General features: G+C 41.5%; 1 protein-coding gene across 5 annotated transcripts in view; it reads right to left on the bottom strand.

Moving 5' to 3' along the window:
* Positions 1-17,448, bottom strand: part of NOL4 (nucleolar protein 4) — a 204,221-nt gene that overhangs the window by 180,276 nt on the left and 6,497 nt on the right. Inside the window, exon 1 of one of the 5 annotated variants that reach the window (XM_062633484.1) lies at positions 7,789-7,903. The exons of the other annotated variants lie outside the window; for them this stretch is intronic. The gene's annotated coding sequence lies outside the window, so the exon portion shown is untranslated. Of the gene's footprint in view, positions 1-7,788; positions 7,904-17,448 lie in introns of those variants that run through there. 5 annotated transcript variants of the gene reach the window in all.

Below are 17,448 nucleotides of genomic sequence, written 5' to 3'. Positions count from 1 at the left end.
AGCTGCTTGTGTGACAGAAAACACTTGTCAATGTTACACATGGCAAACCTTCATAAAAGCCCACCAAACTCTTATTTGGCCGACAGGGTTATGCACTAAAAGAATACAACTATCTAAAACAGTCTCCTGAACTTCTTTAAAAATCCAGTAAACTCAGTTTTCCTCTGAATAAACTCTATCAACCTTTCCTTCAATAAGCACTATAAGTACATAAGTCTTTCTTGCCTTACTTAATGCCCTTCTGAAAGCAGTGAGAATACTCTGCTTAAATGCCTGTGGGAGTGATAGTGGTTCTTCTTACATAAGAAGCAAAATACAATGCATTTTCACAGCTACCTTTTACTTTTTTCTCCCCCTTGCTCCTCTCTCAGTCCATCTGCAGCTTTTCATGCAGTCCAAACACTTTTTTCAGGGCTTAAATAGATTTATGGTTAGCAATTTCCACAGGGATTGTAAGCATGCTCTCTCTCAGGCATGCTTAGGCACCACTACTCATCTGAGGGCTGGGAATCAGTATCTTTGTCTGCACTGCCACTGGCTATGAAAGCCAGTGGCTTCACAATTACTGTGTCCTTCATTCAGATCTTTACTGCATAGCAGTCCTCTTCCTTGAAAGCCTGTACTTACAAGATATGTCTTTATGAATTCCCTCATAAATGTTTTGCAGTCTCATCTAACATGCACATGTAGCACTGATTATAAAACAGAACAATAACAGGAATTATTTTCCTTAATTATGTTGCTTTGAAACTAAGATATAGATGTCTGGACTGTAAAGTTAGAGTTGCAGTTATGTGAATTTTATTCAGAACATTTCCTGCATCAAATCTGGACCATGCCCTAAACAGCAAACAGTTCAAAACAATGGTAATTACAAATCACAACACAGCAAATGCTGTTTTATCAGGTAAACTTGTCTTCCTAGCTTTTATACATACCAGCTTCTTAACTTTTTAGTGAAGATGAAAAGTACACCCCAGTTCTGATCAGTAATGATGCTGTCCACTATCCCTTCTCTTAGCAGAATTAAAGGAACAGTCAAATAATGAAGGAAAACTTCTTATTTCCTCAACAGTACTGCAAAAATAGGTGTTTTGAATAAGTAGGCAACCAGATTTACCAAATACTTGATGCATGATAGGAGACAGGAAATCAGGGTATTTGCAAGTTGAAGACTCACTATTAATCAGCTGTTTGCTAGTCTGTGCCTTAATCTAGGCATGCCCATGAATTTACTACCATACAGTATTGCTTTGCATGCTAATGTTAATACACTTAAAGCACAGTTGATGAAAGAAAAGATGCAGATGAAATAGTCTGCTCTCTATAATTAAAGTTCATGATTATTCTTTCATATATGCAACAGTTAATATGCAAACTATACAAATCTTTGTAATTATTAGTACAATCCTGTGCTCAAAACATGAACCAAGCACTATATTAACATGTTTTTCTTTGAGTATGTATCCTTACTTGCACTTGCTCGCTTTATATAAAAAGAATAAAGTTTTAAATTTCTCAGCTGTTTAGTAAAACAGGAAGAAAAGCTGTAACACAGCATTAGAATTCAATTATGTATGAAACTAACAATAATGACTATATTATTCATCAGGTTTACCAGAATTTGGTGCTCTGTCTCCCCAAATCTGATTTTAAACTGCTGTGTTCAAACTACAGCAAAACCATAATTCATCGATATGAAGTGACCTGCCCATTTTCTCGTTCCTCTGTGTACACTGGCTGTAGTAAGGTAACAGGACACAGCACCTGGATGTCTTCAGTAATAATAATGACAATAGTATTTCCCTTCCTCTCACTACATACACATGCTGTGTGCAGCTTGACTGATGGCTATGGCCAGCCAACCCAGAGCCAGTTGTAATTCACAGTTATGTGCATTACGTACTTGCAATGTGCTGGGGGATCTCTTGAGATGAGTAGCACTACACAAAATCAAGAACATTACAGATGAAAGGAAAAACAAAGGTCACTTAGCCCATCCCCTGACAGAAAAGGGACTGCCTTCTATGGCTTATGATGTACTTTCTTTTGTCTGGTCTTAAATGACTCTCCTGAGGTAGCTATCATTGCTGCCTCTGAGAGACTATTTTACAGACTAATAGAGGTAAATACGGAACTTTTGGATGAGCTCATGCCAACCACCTGCTACAAAAGGTTTGCATATCGCTGTGCTGCTCTTCCTTAGTTATGTTCACTTGGAAGACAGACACAATACTAACACCCTCTAAGGCTCATTTGGGGAATAGAGCTTCTCTGACATAATAGATCATATCTGCTGAGAAAGAGTTAGCAAGGGCCTCCCAGTGGCAGTGAGAAATAGGTGATCACCTCCCTAAGGTTTTGCCGTATCACTGCCTTGTTTCCAGCAGAGCTCCCAATTCCTGTTCTGCTCCTGTCAAAAACAGCTTCCCTTGCAAAGGGTCCAGCATATTCTTTCTTCACAAATAATAACATAATTTAAAAGCCCATTGAAGACTCACATTGATTTTAATAAACTATGGCTCAAACTCCCAAATCATCCTATTCTCTCTAAAATGATGCTCTATCTGCAAAGGACCAGGACACACCAACATCAGTTTCAGCTCCTCAGCAAAGCTGATACAGGTACAGATACCACAGTTTCACATACATGTTAGAGATGGCTAAGGGTATAAGGCTTCTAACCTATGCAACAAGGAGAGCCAACATCTATTCTCATCTTGCTGACAACATGAAAAACAACATTTTTATTCTGCTGAACAGAAAAAGGACTGAATTTGCAAATGCAGTATATTGCTTCTTTCTGCAACAATTCAACATTAAACTGCATCTTCTGAGATGCTGCTGTGCCTACAGGAAGCTGAAATTTGCTTTCCTCAAATCTTCACCTTTTCCTTACCTCTGGCTTCATTTTTTCCAGACTACATTTCCCAAGACTCACTGCAGAAGGAGATCATGTGTATCGTGACACATTTAATAAAATCAAGGACGCCAGTGTCGTAGGAATTCTTGTATCACATTCTTCTGTAAATACATTGCACCCACTCACTTGTTTGCACTTTATAGGAACCACTATCATCAAAAAACCTAAAAGGCTTTGCAGCACTTGCACCAATAGATGGAGTCAGCTATGTGGACTGAATATGTACTTTATCTAAATCATTTAAGCCTTATCTGCTCAAAGAGAAATATTACTTTAGTGATGTATCACACCTGCTACCCAAACTACACGTAAGGCCAGTTCCTCCTCACTAGGAAAGCTCTAAATTCAAAATCCTGTGTCTACAACTGCCAAATCAGCGTGGATCACCAGGAAGATGTTAAAAAGACCATGAGGACAAGCCCTGTTCTGTTCTGTGAAAATAGCCTATTACGGTACTGTACTTTGAGTGCTACAGTCTTTAAAAGGAAATGACACAGTAATTTCTCATCAAATCAAATAATTTCTAGCATAAGTTTTCATTGGGGATATTCTGCATATATCCTGGAATTTGGTTTCTGTGGAGACATCAGGCACAGCTGCATGTCTGGTAAATGTGCGTGTTTGGTTTTCATGTATGGGGGTATGTGAAATTAAATTCAATTTAATTCAATAATATTTCACTGGCATGGCAAGCTGGCTACATGTTGCCTAAGAAAAAAGAACAGGCCCTGGAAGTAGCTGTCACCAGCTGGTACAATGCATTTAGGATGGGGTTTCATCCTGTGTCTGGGGTTTTATCCCATCTATCTATTCACAACTATAGCCCACTTCCCACCTTGTTTAGTCATTTTTAACAGTAACCTGCCACCTGAGGGTACTTCACAACACAATGCCATCATTGCATTCTCCTCCAGGGGTCAGGAATACTTTTTCACAAACACATTTTATAATTTCTGATGATACAGAAAAAAGCCTTTCTGAAACACCTTCAGATTTTGGATGTTGAAGCAAAAAGTATTGCTCCATTTCATTTTTTCCTATAAGATTTTCTGCTCAGATGCTACTTTTTTTATCCTCTTTTTTTTCTTGTCTCCTTGTTTCCACTTGTAGCTTATAGCCATCCTTTTTCCATTCAGGGTGTCTGTTTCAGCTCTGCATATTCACTGAAACAATGAGATCTGTTAAGATCACAGTATCCAGATCTCCAGAGGCCCCTTCCAACCCTAATGATTCTGTGACTCCGTGATTCTACTGTTTGCATCCATCCTTACCAGACCTCAGTTATGCTGGGTATCATGAGTCACAGAGACAGACTCATAGAATCACAGAATCATAGAATGGTTTGGGTTGGAAGAGACCTTAAAGATCGCCTAGTTCCAAACCGCTTGCCATGTTCAGGTACACCTTCCACTAGACAAGGTTGCTCAAAGCCACATCAAACCTGGCCTTTAACATTTCTAGGGATGGGGCAGCCACAGCTTCCCTGGCAACCTGTTCCAATGTCTCACTGCCCTCACAGTAAAGAATTTCTTTCTAATGTCTAACCTAAATCTATCCTCTTCCAGTTTAACTTTATTGCCTCTCATCCTGTCAGTAGGGGCCTTGCTAAAAAGTCTCTCTCCACCTTTCTTATAAGTCCCCTTTAAGTACTGAAAGGCCATAAAATGGTCTCTCCAGAGGCTTTTCTTTTCCAAGCTGAACAAGCCCAACTCTCTTAGCCTGTGTTCATAGGAGAGGTGCTCCAGCCCTCTGATCATCTTCACCGCCCTCCTTTGGACTTGCTCAAGCAGCTCACCATCACTCTTGTGTGGCTCCAGAGCTCGAAGCAGTACTGTAGGTGGGGTCTCACAAGAGCGGTGTAAAGGGTGAGAATCACCTCCCTCGACCTGCTGGCCACACTCCTTTTTACAGTACTGATGACCATAACAGTTTAGCAGGAACCATTACTACCAACTCCACTGACGGTATTTATAACACAAACTGTATAAATTCTTTGAACTACTTCTTGCAAGTAATTGATGCTGTAGGTATTGTGGCAACCTATTTTGCAATTTTTAGTCCCACAGAAGTCAACCTAGTTGAGTTATGGGACCAAGAAACAACGGCATTGCCATTGCAATTGCATGACATTGCTTTCACATTTGATCCTCATGTGCTCCTGTGCTGCAGCAGCAGGAATGCCTCCCAGTTGTGAGATGGTACCTGGGAAATACGGTCTTCAGCAAGCCATGTACTAGAATGCTCTCCTCCAGAGCTTGTTTTATAGTGCAGCATATACACAGTTTTTTACATATGAAGCTTTTACAATCTGATTTCAAACTTCAGAAACTGAAGCTTCTAGATTCCCCTATAATGAATCTGAGCTTTATATAATTTAAGATGTATTGAGTGTTCCTATCTCCATAATTAAATTTTAGTCTGGTTTTGTTATTTAGAGCACCTTCTGAAATTTTTTTCAAAGATCTTACTAGGCATTATGTTGAAAGGATTTTGCTGAAATTATATCCTTTGTTTTCTCATCTTTCACATTTATGGCCTTTGTTTTAATATTAATTATTTAGCTGATATTTTGAATTAATGAAATAGGTATGGAAATCATTAAATTGGCCTAAAAAATCTTACAATACAGAAAAAAAACACACTTGTTTTGTTTCCTGGTTCCTAAGTCTATAGGGTGCACTTGGAACACGTTCAGTGTTTAAAGCGAAAGTTCTCAAACAGCAGCCTACAAGACCATTCATGGCTTATAAATCAACAGTATCAGTCTGTAGAACCACACTAACCCCTAACATTCCTCAGTCCAAAGGCCAATAATGAAATACCCACCGGCCTTGAGAGATTCTGAGAATTGACAGGGAGTTGTTAGTAAGCCTGACAATCTCTTCTATGGGGATTACCAAACGAATTCTGCCTGATTTCTTCAACACAAAAGTAGAATTTTCACAAGCATTTGACTGGAGATAGGACTTTTTAAGAAAAAATTACAAATACCATGGGACTCACAATGAAATTGTAACAGTTGATAACATGCCATTTTAAAGCTATTTTAACATCTATAAAGAAAAAGAAAGCTTCCTGCCCTTTTTTACTTTAACATCTTTAGGATACAGATGTGGTTTTCTGGTTAGTTTTTCACAAAGAAATTAAATTTTTATTTTCATCGGTGATGTTATTGGTATTCTACTATCTTTTAGGTCTCAGCTGTATTCTACTAAAGACAATGGGAGTCCTCCAGCTGTATTCAATGACACGCAATCCATCATTTAGGCAAGCTGATAAAAAGTATTTTTTTCGTATTACAGCTAAAAGAAAAACCTCTTCTAGTGTATGGGGCTAAGGACATTCTTCCTATCCACCCCATCTTCCCAGTTCCTGGGCTACTCCATTGAGCTACATGGAAGAAGGCACTCAGGAGTATTCTTCAGAGGGACTGACCTGGCTTCAAAATATAGCAGATTAATATTTGCACATCAGGGACCCAAGACCCTATTTTCATATCCTTACTATATTGCAACCATTTCTATGGCCTGTTTATTACCCCAAGGGCCAAAAGCTGAGCAACACTTTTTTTCAGTGACAGCTATAAATGGTTTAGCTGAAAGAAGATAGATTTAGATTAGACATTAAGAAGAAATTCTTTACTGTGAGGGTAGTGAGACACTGGAACCAGCTTACCCAGAGAAGGTGTGGCTGTCCCACCCCTGTCAGTGTTCAAGGCCAGGTTAGACGGGACTTTGAGCACCTGGTCTAGTGGAAGGTGCCCCTGAACATGGCAGGGGGGTTGGAACTAAATGATCTCCAAGGTCCTTTCCAACCCGAACCATTCTATGATTGTGTGATTCTATGAGCCTGTCTCTGTAAGTCATGATACCCAGCATAACTGAGGTCTGGTAAGGATGAATACAAACAGTAGAATCACAGAATCCCTGGGGTTGGAAGGGACCTCTGGAGATCTGGATACTGTGATCTTAATAGAACACATTGTTTCAGTAAATATGCAGAGCTGAAACAGACACCCTGAATAGAGAAGGAATGACTGTACACTACAAGTGGAAACCAGGAGACAAAAAAAGCCAGGATGGAGCTTTGAGCAACCTTGCCTAGTGCAAGCTGTCCCTTGGAACTAGTTAAGTTCCTTTCCAACCCAAACCATTCTGTGTTTCTATATACTATATTACATACCATATAGCTACATAACCCATAGTAACACAGCACGAGGCCTGCTAAGCAAGAGGAGTCTCAAGTTCTGGGTTCTGGCAAAAGCAGGATGCAAGGGTGAACACCAGCACTGACAATGGCACAAAGTTTTATTTCCATTCCCTGCATTTGAAGTCATGCCAACCACGACATGTCACTGTTTACAGCAAGTATTTGGGCTGCACTACAGCTGCCAGCAGGGTTTCATGTGGCATCACATCATAGTACAGTGCATTTATTTAAGACACTTGGGGGTTGTTTCCAATGACACGGGTTTCCCTAAGTCAATCCACTGGCTCCCAGAGGCCTGTGATGTCTGCAGGGTATATGACCATAGTGCAAAGTGTGCTGTGGGCATTGGGAGTGCCCTGATGAAAGCAGTACCAGCCATATTACCACTGCACAGGCAGACCAGCTCCCATTTTCTACTGGGAACTGGGCAGGCTGGCACAGAAACCGACACAGGGCTGCCTGCTCCACTGCTCTGGACAAAGGACGGTATCACCCACCCGATTCCACCTCCAGCACTACTCTGGCTGCTAGCTGTGCCACCAGTAACCACCACACTGGGCTTGCACAGGGTAGGCCTTGCACTGAAAATACACCGGAGCTACTATTTTACCTCACGTTACCCTCCGCCTCCGTTTCACAGCGACGATGCTGCCTACCGGGGCTGCGGGCTCAGGCCGAGCAGCGGCTGCCCGCGGGATGGCGGATCCCGCTCCGCCCCTGCCCACCGCAGCCCTTTCTGAGGAGGGCGGGCGGGCGGGCACAGCCCCGCTGCCGGCCCCACGGGAGCCCGGCCGGGCTGCGGCGGGGAGCTGGGGGAGGCGCTACCCGAGAGGGTGCCTCTCTGCACCGCCTGGGCGGCGGCGGCCGCTCAGGTGTTGCTGGAGCGCGTCGCCATGGGAACGGCGCGGCGGGGGGGGGCGACCGGGCCCCCCCCCCGTCACGAGTGGGAGTGAGGAGCGGGTGTGTGTGTGTGCGTGTGTGTCCCGGAGGTATTCCACTGTTACCATAGGAACCGGCGGGGAGAGGCGATGGCGGCACAGCCGCACCCTCACCAGCTCCCCCTCCCTCGTGCCCTCAATGCCAGCCCCGGCCCTGAATCAATTCACAGAGCCGCGGCGGCGGGGCCTGCACCGGGTGGGGAGGGAGAGGAATGGACAGGGCGCCCTCCTCGCCCCTCAGGGCACCGCCCGCACCCAGCTGGCGTGGCGGCCCCCCGAGGGGTGTCCCCGGCAGATGGCCCTTCCCCCCCCCGCCCCGTCCCCGTCAAGGTGCCCCCCGGAGCACCGGCCGGCTCCCCCGGGGCCGCGGGGCGGGGGAACAACAACAACAAGCCGCGGACCCCGCACGGCGCGGCGGTTGTTTACGGCACCATATGGCTGCAGGGGGAGGGGTGACGGCGGTGTCTGCCGGCTGCAGAACCGCTGCGCTCATTATGTCCCATGGAGTCACGGTCACCGCGGCTCCCGCAGGCAAACGGCTGCCGCTTCCCCTCACCGCCGCCCCGGGGGACGGACGGACACACACACCGGCCGCTCACACAGATTCCTGGGGTGCGGCGTGCCCCGGAGCGGAGGGACCCAGAAATTCCCTGGCTTGAGCTCCAGGGAATAAAACCACGGCGGTCTGGCTGCCCTTGTGCGGTCGGTGAGAGAAAGCTCAGCCCCTTCCCCGAGGTGTGTCCCTGTTAAAATCTATGTATATCCTTTGTGTCAAGATGAACTCAATGGATATAGCTCTGCTTCGAATCACAACGCTGCAACGCTTGAAAGGCAAAAAGAAAATACAAAATAAAAATGCCACCGGTATTTTTGGCGATGTGGTCTGAGATGAGTAACTGACGCGTTTCGGGGCATTTCTGGTTACTGCTGACAGATACTAGGAGGTGGGTTTCGAGTTCTGGGCATCAAACGCTACAGCCAGATCTACAGCGATTAATGCTATTTTGTTCTTGGGCGAGGCAGTCGTTCCTGTCGGAGTAATCCTCGGTGCGCGGCGCTGATGGACGCCCGCTCCGCACCGCGCGCCCTGCCTCTGGAGAGCTCTTCCCGCTAGGGCAGGGGAAACGCTTTGAAATGGCTCATGTCTTTCCTCTCAGTGATTCATAAGATAGGCGCTGAACCTCTGTATTATTAGAGAGAGAAAATCCGCAGACTACGAGGTCTGATAATAGGCAGCTATACTGCTATCCGTATTACCTTGTAAAATTGAAGTATTGATTTTTCTAAAGCACGGTTTGCTGCTGAGCAGACCAGTCCCACTACTATTGTAGTCGGTGAGATTTTGCTATTGACTTTAGTGGGAGCAGGATTTTTTCACTATAAAATGGTCTATTTCACGTTATTATGGTAATCTCATTCAACAATTCTTAAAACCAGCCTTCCTGGCCTTTTGGACATTTAAAAAGATTAATGTACAAATTATTTCAGCTCAACTTACTCATCTCATTTCTGCCCATGTCATGTCCAAAGTTTTGTTTAGATAAATTAGATAGATAACTTATTGCTCCAGATGGTTGTGGGTGGATTGGGCCTAATAGATTCTCCAGTTACATGCTTCTAAGTTTCCTTGTTTTGGTTTGTTTCTGGTTTGGTTTGTTTGTTGTGTTGTGGGGTTTTTTTTTAATTTACAGAAGCCTACATTTACAAACCCATTTGTAGATCTCCCTTTGTGTGCAGCTTACACTGCAATTGTTTGCTCCCCAAAATAGCATGTCTTCCAAAGAGAAATTAAAAATACTAAAATGCAGCCAGCACAGTGAGTGGTTCACTTCAACTGATGTTACACAAGCGGGCTGATCCTACTGCCCGTAGATAATGTACATTTGAATCTTGGCACCTGCCGTTGGATGGGAATTCAAAATGAGAAACAGCAGGCCTCGAGGTCTGGAAATAAAGGCAACACAAGGAGAAAGAACTGTTCTCTGCCTATTAGTAAATAATCTGCAGCAGCAAAGACAAATGACAAGGATGGAGGAAAATGCATAGTGCTGCAGACATCAAATAGATACTGGGGCTATGGCACAATGGCGAACACATTCAAATTCAACTGTGAGGTGTATCTGGCACCTATATTAATTATTTGCATATCTGTGTAACGAGCTTCTTAGTATCTAGCAATATTCTGCTTAGCTACTTTCTGCTATATCATGCTGTGATACTCATTAAATTAAATGTTGACTAATAAACTCCAATTTGAAATAAATGCTGGGGAATAGACATAGAATTTATTCCAAATTTTGCTGAAACCAAATTTACATGAAACATGCCTCCCCAGACATCACATTTCATCTTCCTCACATTTTTCAGGTAGTCTGAATTGTTAGGTAGTTAGTATCTTAAGGTTGTTCTGTGCCTATAGGTGGCCAACCAGTATGCTTAGCTGCTTAAATACTGGTTTGGAAGATCAACATTAGTTTTATTACCAAACTAACAGGAAGCATCAGCCTTCTTTTACCTGGTTTACTTCATTAGCTTTATTATTATTATTGTTGTGAAAAGTGTAATACGTGGGTTTTGGGCTTATTTTACTTTCCACAGCCTCCACCTCTCCCAAAGCTGACTTTATTGCTTTAGGATGAGCTTGTAGGGAGCTATTAAGCCAAAGTTTGTTTATACTTGATTGGCTTTAACACTTTACTCCATTTATTCTCTCATTTCACTTTTCTTCCACTCTTATTTGAAGCAGAATTACTCTAATATAAATATAGTTCAGAGAGACAGGGAAAAGGGAAAGATCTGAATTCTCCACATAGCAGATGTCCTAATGCAATATCCATTAAAAAAAAAAAAAAAAGAATACTTAAAAACAAGCAAACAACCAACCTCCGCAGTGTGAGGGTGAGTGTATGTTTAGTTGGGAAGGGGACAGGATGAGAGATGCGCTTTTAATTGATTTAAATATATAGAGAGTTTAAAGGACTAAAATCAAGTTTGTTCTCCAGTTTGTTTTTTCTCTCCCTAAACAATCATTTTATAAACATGACTATAGACTTTATTAAAAGCTGGTCTAGCACATTGGAATATACTGTGACAAAACAGCAGTTAAAAGTAAATTGTTCTTTACAAATAGAAAAACTTTATCTGAATATAACCGAATGAGGATTCAGTCATTGCCACCCAGTCAACTGATACCAACTGATCAGGGTGCTGAGTGCACATGGCAGAACCTTTGTGGGTGGACTCCTCCCTTGGGCACTGGCCACTACAAAGCCTAAAGAGTCTCCCAAGGACTGCATTATATCTTCAAAACAGGGCCATAATCTTTGTGCCTAAAAAATGATTCATAGACCTTCTATTGGTGCTGTCCCATGAGGGCATTTCATCCAGCGCAATTTAGGATGACAAGACTGGTCCTTCAAAGCCTCCTGTATTTCACTGGCTTGACTCCTTCCAGCTCCCTAGAGCTACATTGTACTTTGCTTATTTGCCTACTTTCAAATTACAGCAAGCATGATAATCCAGATTTTTAATTTTTTTGAAAAATTTTCCTGACTTTAAATTCTTTAACAGTTAAAAAAAAAATCGTGTAATTACCTATAAATTCATTGAAATTCAGTGATGACTATAAGAAAAGACATAGTTCATTAGAATTCCATTAATTAAAGTGTTCTACTTACTAATATTAATAAAATTTGACCTGCTTTTGCCTATTCAGGTGAAATATTTAATGCTTTTTCCTACTTGGGTTTTGAAAGCAGTCACTTTGGTTCAAGTTGGAAATACGAAGTTCAATTAGGAATACAGCTCAAAAAATCTTTTCAGTTCCACATTTTTCTCAAAGTCTGACATATCTTGCCAAATTTGGGCTGATTTGAAAAGAATACTGCTAGAATTTGCTATGCAGAAGGGCGATTAAAGAGGAATAAAGTAGTCTTAATTTTAAGTCTTATTTTTTATTCAGCTCTAGACCTAGGTTTATTTATATGGCTTTACAATTTGTTTCAGTGCAAATTTAACTCATTGAAAGCTCATCATGTGCCCAACTCAACTCTCAGGTACACCAAAACAATGATAACTGGGCCTTGTTCACTGATACAACACAGGATTTGTGTAGGTTCTCTAAAAAATGCAGGGCCAAAGTGCAATGAGTTTACAATGTACTTTTTTTGAAGACGTGCTGGGTTTTGCTGCTGCATCCATACAGATTTATTGTCCAGTCTCCTTGTTGGAGAAGCCCAAATTGAGACAAAAAAGGTAAATACTTGTGGTCTGTCTGAACTACAGGTTTTTGACAGATGCCTGGAATTGGAATATAGCACTCATTAAAAGAGGGCTGGGCTGTTTGCTCATTATGCATGAAATACTTCAGTATTATGGTAACCATGGCTGTGGGGCTTTGCTGAACTCTTAGAATATAAAAAAGATAAAGGTTATCAAAAGAGACTATAAAAAAAAAAAAAGGCTATGTCTAGATGAAGGAAACAAAGGATGAGTTACATTCCTTTTTCTTTCCTACTGCAGTTTCTTAAGAAATGCAGTGGGGCAAGTCATCTAATTATATATATATGGCCACACTTGCTGGTCAGTCTGGTCAATAGCAAGTTCTTCCAAAAACTGTCATCATTTGAATGAGCTGATTTCCTCTCATATCTGTAATTCATTCTTTAATAACACTGCTGGGTTGTTGTTTTTTTTCTTCCCACCGTAATAAGTTTGATAATAGTTACAACAAATACACCCCCCAAAAAGCTAGCACAAGGTGACAAAAATACAGGGGTGAAAACAGCACATTACTTCTCATCACATGTAGGGTAAATTAGAAAATGGAGTCTGTTCATTGCAAATGTTCTGTGTAAATCACACTAATCTCGTGCACTGGTCCACACAGGATAGTGCTGGAGCTCAAAAACTTGATAGTAGACTTCCTTCCCCCAGGCTAGTAATACCACTACAGCAACAAGTCACAGAAACAGCTACAGTCAAAACTGACTGAGGAACCATCTAGTCCCAGCTTCCAAAGGAGTATGCAAAAGAAGTTTCACAGCTCAGTAATTATTAAATAAGTAAATAAATCCCTAAACAAAATACAGTGCATACAGGTGAATCGTACAGTAATGACCAAATTATTTTCATCTGCTAGCTTCAGCCAACCTAAGAATGTGTACCTAAAACTTAATAATCTGTTCTCAAAATCTGTTCTCAAGGGCTGAGACCATCAGCAATATTAAAACTCAGTACAAAGGGGAGGGAGATGGGAAGACGCTGGGATTTCACTGTGCTCCACGAGTCTTACCTTCTGTGGACTGTATGGGCTGGAACACGACCAACCCTTGTAGATGTTCAATGGAAAAACACCTGGGGAGATGCTGCAAGACACCAGGTAGCAGCACAGTAGCAGGTAAGTGCCATCATCAATGCCCATGCTCCCATGAGCACAGAGCAGGAAGAGCAGGAACATGACCTTGTCCTCATTTCTGGTTCAGTCAGCAAAGCTGAACTGATGTAGAGCATACCGCATCCTTACAAGAGCTGAAACAACCAGAGTTTCTCTAGGGGCTGCAGTGCAGACTTCCCATTCCCAAAACTACAGGTTATAAAACATTGGCCTAGCTTTGAATTTACCTTTCGACACGGTTGTCAAAAGAGTCCTAGAAGATGCAGCTGGATTAAAAAGGTGGCTGCTGAATTTTCTCTCTCTGCTGGTCATCAGTATTTACACCACACCATTTATCTCAAGACTCATTCTATATTTTGATATGTCTCTTTTCTGCTGTGCGTTTTCTCTCAACGTTCATCTTGCTAGGTGATATAACCATTAAAAATTATTTCTCGTTCTCTTATAAGTATCCCTTTTCTTTAATTAGTTACCTTCCCCGGACCTTTCATCTGTCGTGACCTTTTAGAGATGAGAAAAATACACTAAGCATGTTATTAAAGGCAAGGAAGTACTATTTAATTAACAAGAAGAATAAGTTTTCAATATTATCCTCTATACTTTTCCAAATGCTGTTTTTTGTTACACCTGTCATGGTAATTGAATATAAACTTATTGATTTGTTTGAAAATATTCCTAAATATTTCTTTTGAGATGTTATTCTATACATTTTAAATGTGACTGAAAATCTTGAATTCTTCCTTTCTTTTCAAGAAAGCTAATCTCGCAATGGCATAAAGTGTAAATTATCTGGCAATGGTCTGTAGGGAATCCTGCCTGCCATGATTTCTCCTTTTTCCGTTGTTATGATATTTCTGTTTTCCCTCCCAGTTCTTCTTTGACTAAATTAATTTCCATTCCAACCAGTGTTGAAATCCCTTCATTTGTCTGAGGTTTGAGTGCGTATGTGTATGTATATACACATATTGGACTGCATTTGTATATCTCTCAAACACTTCCTATAATTTCCCAACTCTTCGCCTTTGTCATTAATTTGTCATCATAGCCAAAGTTCCAGCCCTGCTTTAATAAAGTCAGTATCAGATTGGTTTAAATTCAGAAGGAAGCCAGAGTCAAAGCTTCACCTGAAAATTGGTTTTAAAAGACTTCTGAACACAACAGGTTAGAAGAACATCATTAAGTCTTAGAAAATCCAGACTAGCTGCACCAACCAGGTGCGGTTCATACTGATACCTAACAACTTAAATAATTTTGAATTAGTTTATTACTGGTTTATTTTTTCTGATGTTGAAATTTGGTTCAGTAGTCTGTCATCTCTGTGAACTGTTTACCACGTTGTTTTCTCTCTTCCTAATACATTTTTGGCCATTCTCCAGTATCATTGCCATATATAGTTGCAAACGATACATGTTAATATTTCACTTACTTCATTCTTAAATTCTTTAGTGTTCTTAGACCCAGTGATGCACTGCAATTTAACATCAGCTCTTTTTTTCTGCTTCTCTGTTTCTGGCCATTTTTCAGTTTTATCACCTGAAAAATGTAAACCCAACCCAGGATGGATCTCATCACCCACCATCCCTTGTCTTTCCTGTCTGCTGAAACCTCTGGCCATACCTTATGCTGTTTTCTTACTGTATCTAAGCACTCATATGATTACTTGCTTGTAACTCATCTTCTGTCAGCTCAGGGTAGTGAGCATTAGTCTATTCACAAGTTTGATCTCCCATATGCCAAAGCAATGCTTCTTTACCCTACAGATCGGTCATCGTTTAGTGGCCACTACTTCAGCTCTGGGTCTGCCTTAAAAGTTTTCTACAAAGTCCATGTGGCACTATTGATAGTGATACGTGTAAGTCCAGAAGCAACAAAGACAGCAATCATAAGACGTACTCATTTAAAAATTGTTGGAGTCATAAGTCATTTAAGTGCAAGTGATCTCACCTCCTAAATGTTCCTAAATACAGTCAAAGTGTTATAGCGTCCATCTCTTCTTGTATGAAAGAGTTGGCATGACAAAATTTACAAAACTTTCAAACACACAGACCTTACTGGCAATATAATATATAAAACCTCATATTTCCCAAAGGAGTTTAATTACAGGCTCTCAAGTGAGAAAGGTTGAATGAGTTTCATCCTAGGCTCAAGTAGGTCATTTCATAAAAATTGTCCTTCCAAGTCTATAAGGAATATTTATTTTTGAAAAAAAACCTCTACTCGAGGTTAATTCTAACATAGATCAGATTTATTAAGTAAAATGTTCACTACAGATAGCCCCTTAAGTTGAAGAGTATCCACATACACAACTAAACAGTTCAAAGCCTACAATTCAGTTCCAACAGCTAGCTGCAATCCCTGCAGATGCACATAGTAACTGTCAGTTTTGCAGCTTGCAGTTATTGAATAAGCAGTTAGAAGCCTGTACAACTGTCTGTGATAAAGTTGATCATCACTAAGAAAATCCATCTGCATCCGGAAGAATGCTCAATGCCATAACTTGTAGCAAGTCCTTCATGGATACTGGCAATGCCTACCTGGATATTTTATGTTTATAAACCATTTAAAAATACCTTGCTAGTGGAAATGTAAGATTTTGAGGCTCCTGTATTTATGTAGAACAAAAAGGTAACTTAAGAAAGGAAGGGATCACTTTCACTGCTGCCACAGGACAATGCAAACAACTCTCATGCACCAGCTCATACCTCCTGGGTTTTCTAAAGTCAGAGTCTTCTGGCAAGTTTAAAATGACATATACAAGAGAAAAACATCTTTTACATCCTGCAAAGCTCTACTCATTTTGGAGTCTGTGTTGACCAGAGTCAACCTACTCAACAAAGAACAAGAGACCTTTGTGATGCTTTGTGGAGGGAGGCTGCAGAATCTAGTATGATCCTCTTGGAGGGTGTTTCATGCCATGCTGTCTTGTGATCTTTCTCCATATCTGCTTCCTTTGTTTTGTGCCTCTTTCACCAGCAAACTCTCAACAGGTTTACCCTGCATACAGGGAAAGATCAGGACCCAGACAGCTTCCTTCAGACCAAAGGCAACAGCTGCTTGTTGCCTCCTTTCAACAGCAGACCAAAACTCACGGTTCAGTGTCAGCCAATTTGGATTTATTTCTGTAGCGTAAAATGAAATCTGAATCATGAACTCCCACATTCATCCTGCACTGGCACTAGCCCTCTTCCACTAGGGGCCTGTGTTCATGATAAGCCCTCTCTGCTTGGAGCCTTTCTGTGCATGTCTGTGTGGCCTCTCTGGATTGTGTCACCTTTCTGTCTAGAGCATTGAACAAGACTATGGTGATGATCCCAGAAGTTAGGGATCTGTACAAAGATAAGAAAAAGCCCCATTATGCTGTACTGATGATGCCTGTCAGCCCATTTTAGCACTAACCTGCTAGCAAATGCCTGCCTATTTCCCACAGATCACATAGCTGTGTAGCCACAGAAACAACACTCAGTATGTCTAAAGGAAATCAGAGCTGAAGTGTCTGAGCTGGAATCCCTACCATGCTGCATCATGAGTGAATCCAGTGCAGTGTCACTGACAAGGGGCTGAGGGTAAGTCAGCAAAGAACCGAGTACACTGTCACCTCAATCTTCTCGGCAAAGGTTTGCAGCATCATGAAAATTAAACTGGGAGATTTTATTGTGGATCACTGGAACGATTTGGACTTTTGAGCTACAAGCCTGGCCTTTACCAGGTAATAGCACTGAATCTGTCATCCTGTCTCTCACTACATGTGTGTGTAGATGGGGTGGATACATCCCTAGTATTGTTTGTTAGTGCTGCACTCTATTTAATGTTTCTAAAATAAGATTATCATTTTTGAGCTTTATAGAAGGACCACTTTAAAATGTTCAGGTTTTTTAAATCTGCTGGGTTTGGCTCACGTTTCTTTGTAAAATTTTAGCTCAGCATTGTTACCAAGAAATCTCAGATCCTTCTCTCCCTTTGCCTCTCTCTCACACACGCATGTG

Source organism: Pezoporus occidentalis, unplaced genomic scaffold (genome assembly GCF_034315485.1).
Source record: "Pezoporus occidentalis ecotype Australia unplaced genomic scaffold, CSIRO_AGI_Poc_V1 ctg4, whole genome shotgun sequence".
Classification (NCBI taxonomy): Eukaryota; Metazoa; Chordata; class Aves; order Psittaciformes; family Psittacidae; genus Pezoporus; species Pezoporus occidentalis.
Note: the sequence above shows the minus strand (reverse complement) of the source record. Positions and strands in the feature narration are given on the sequence as shown.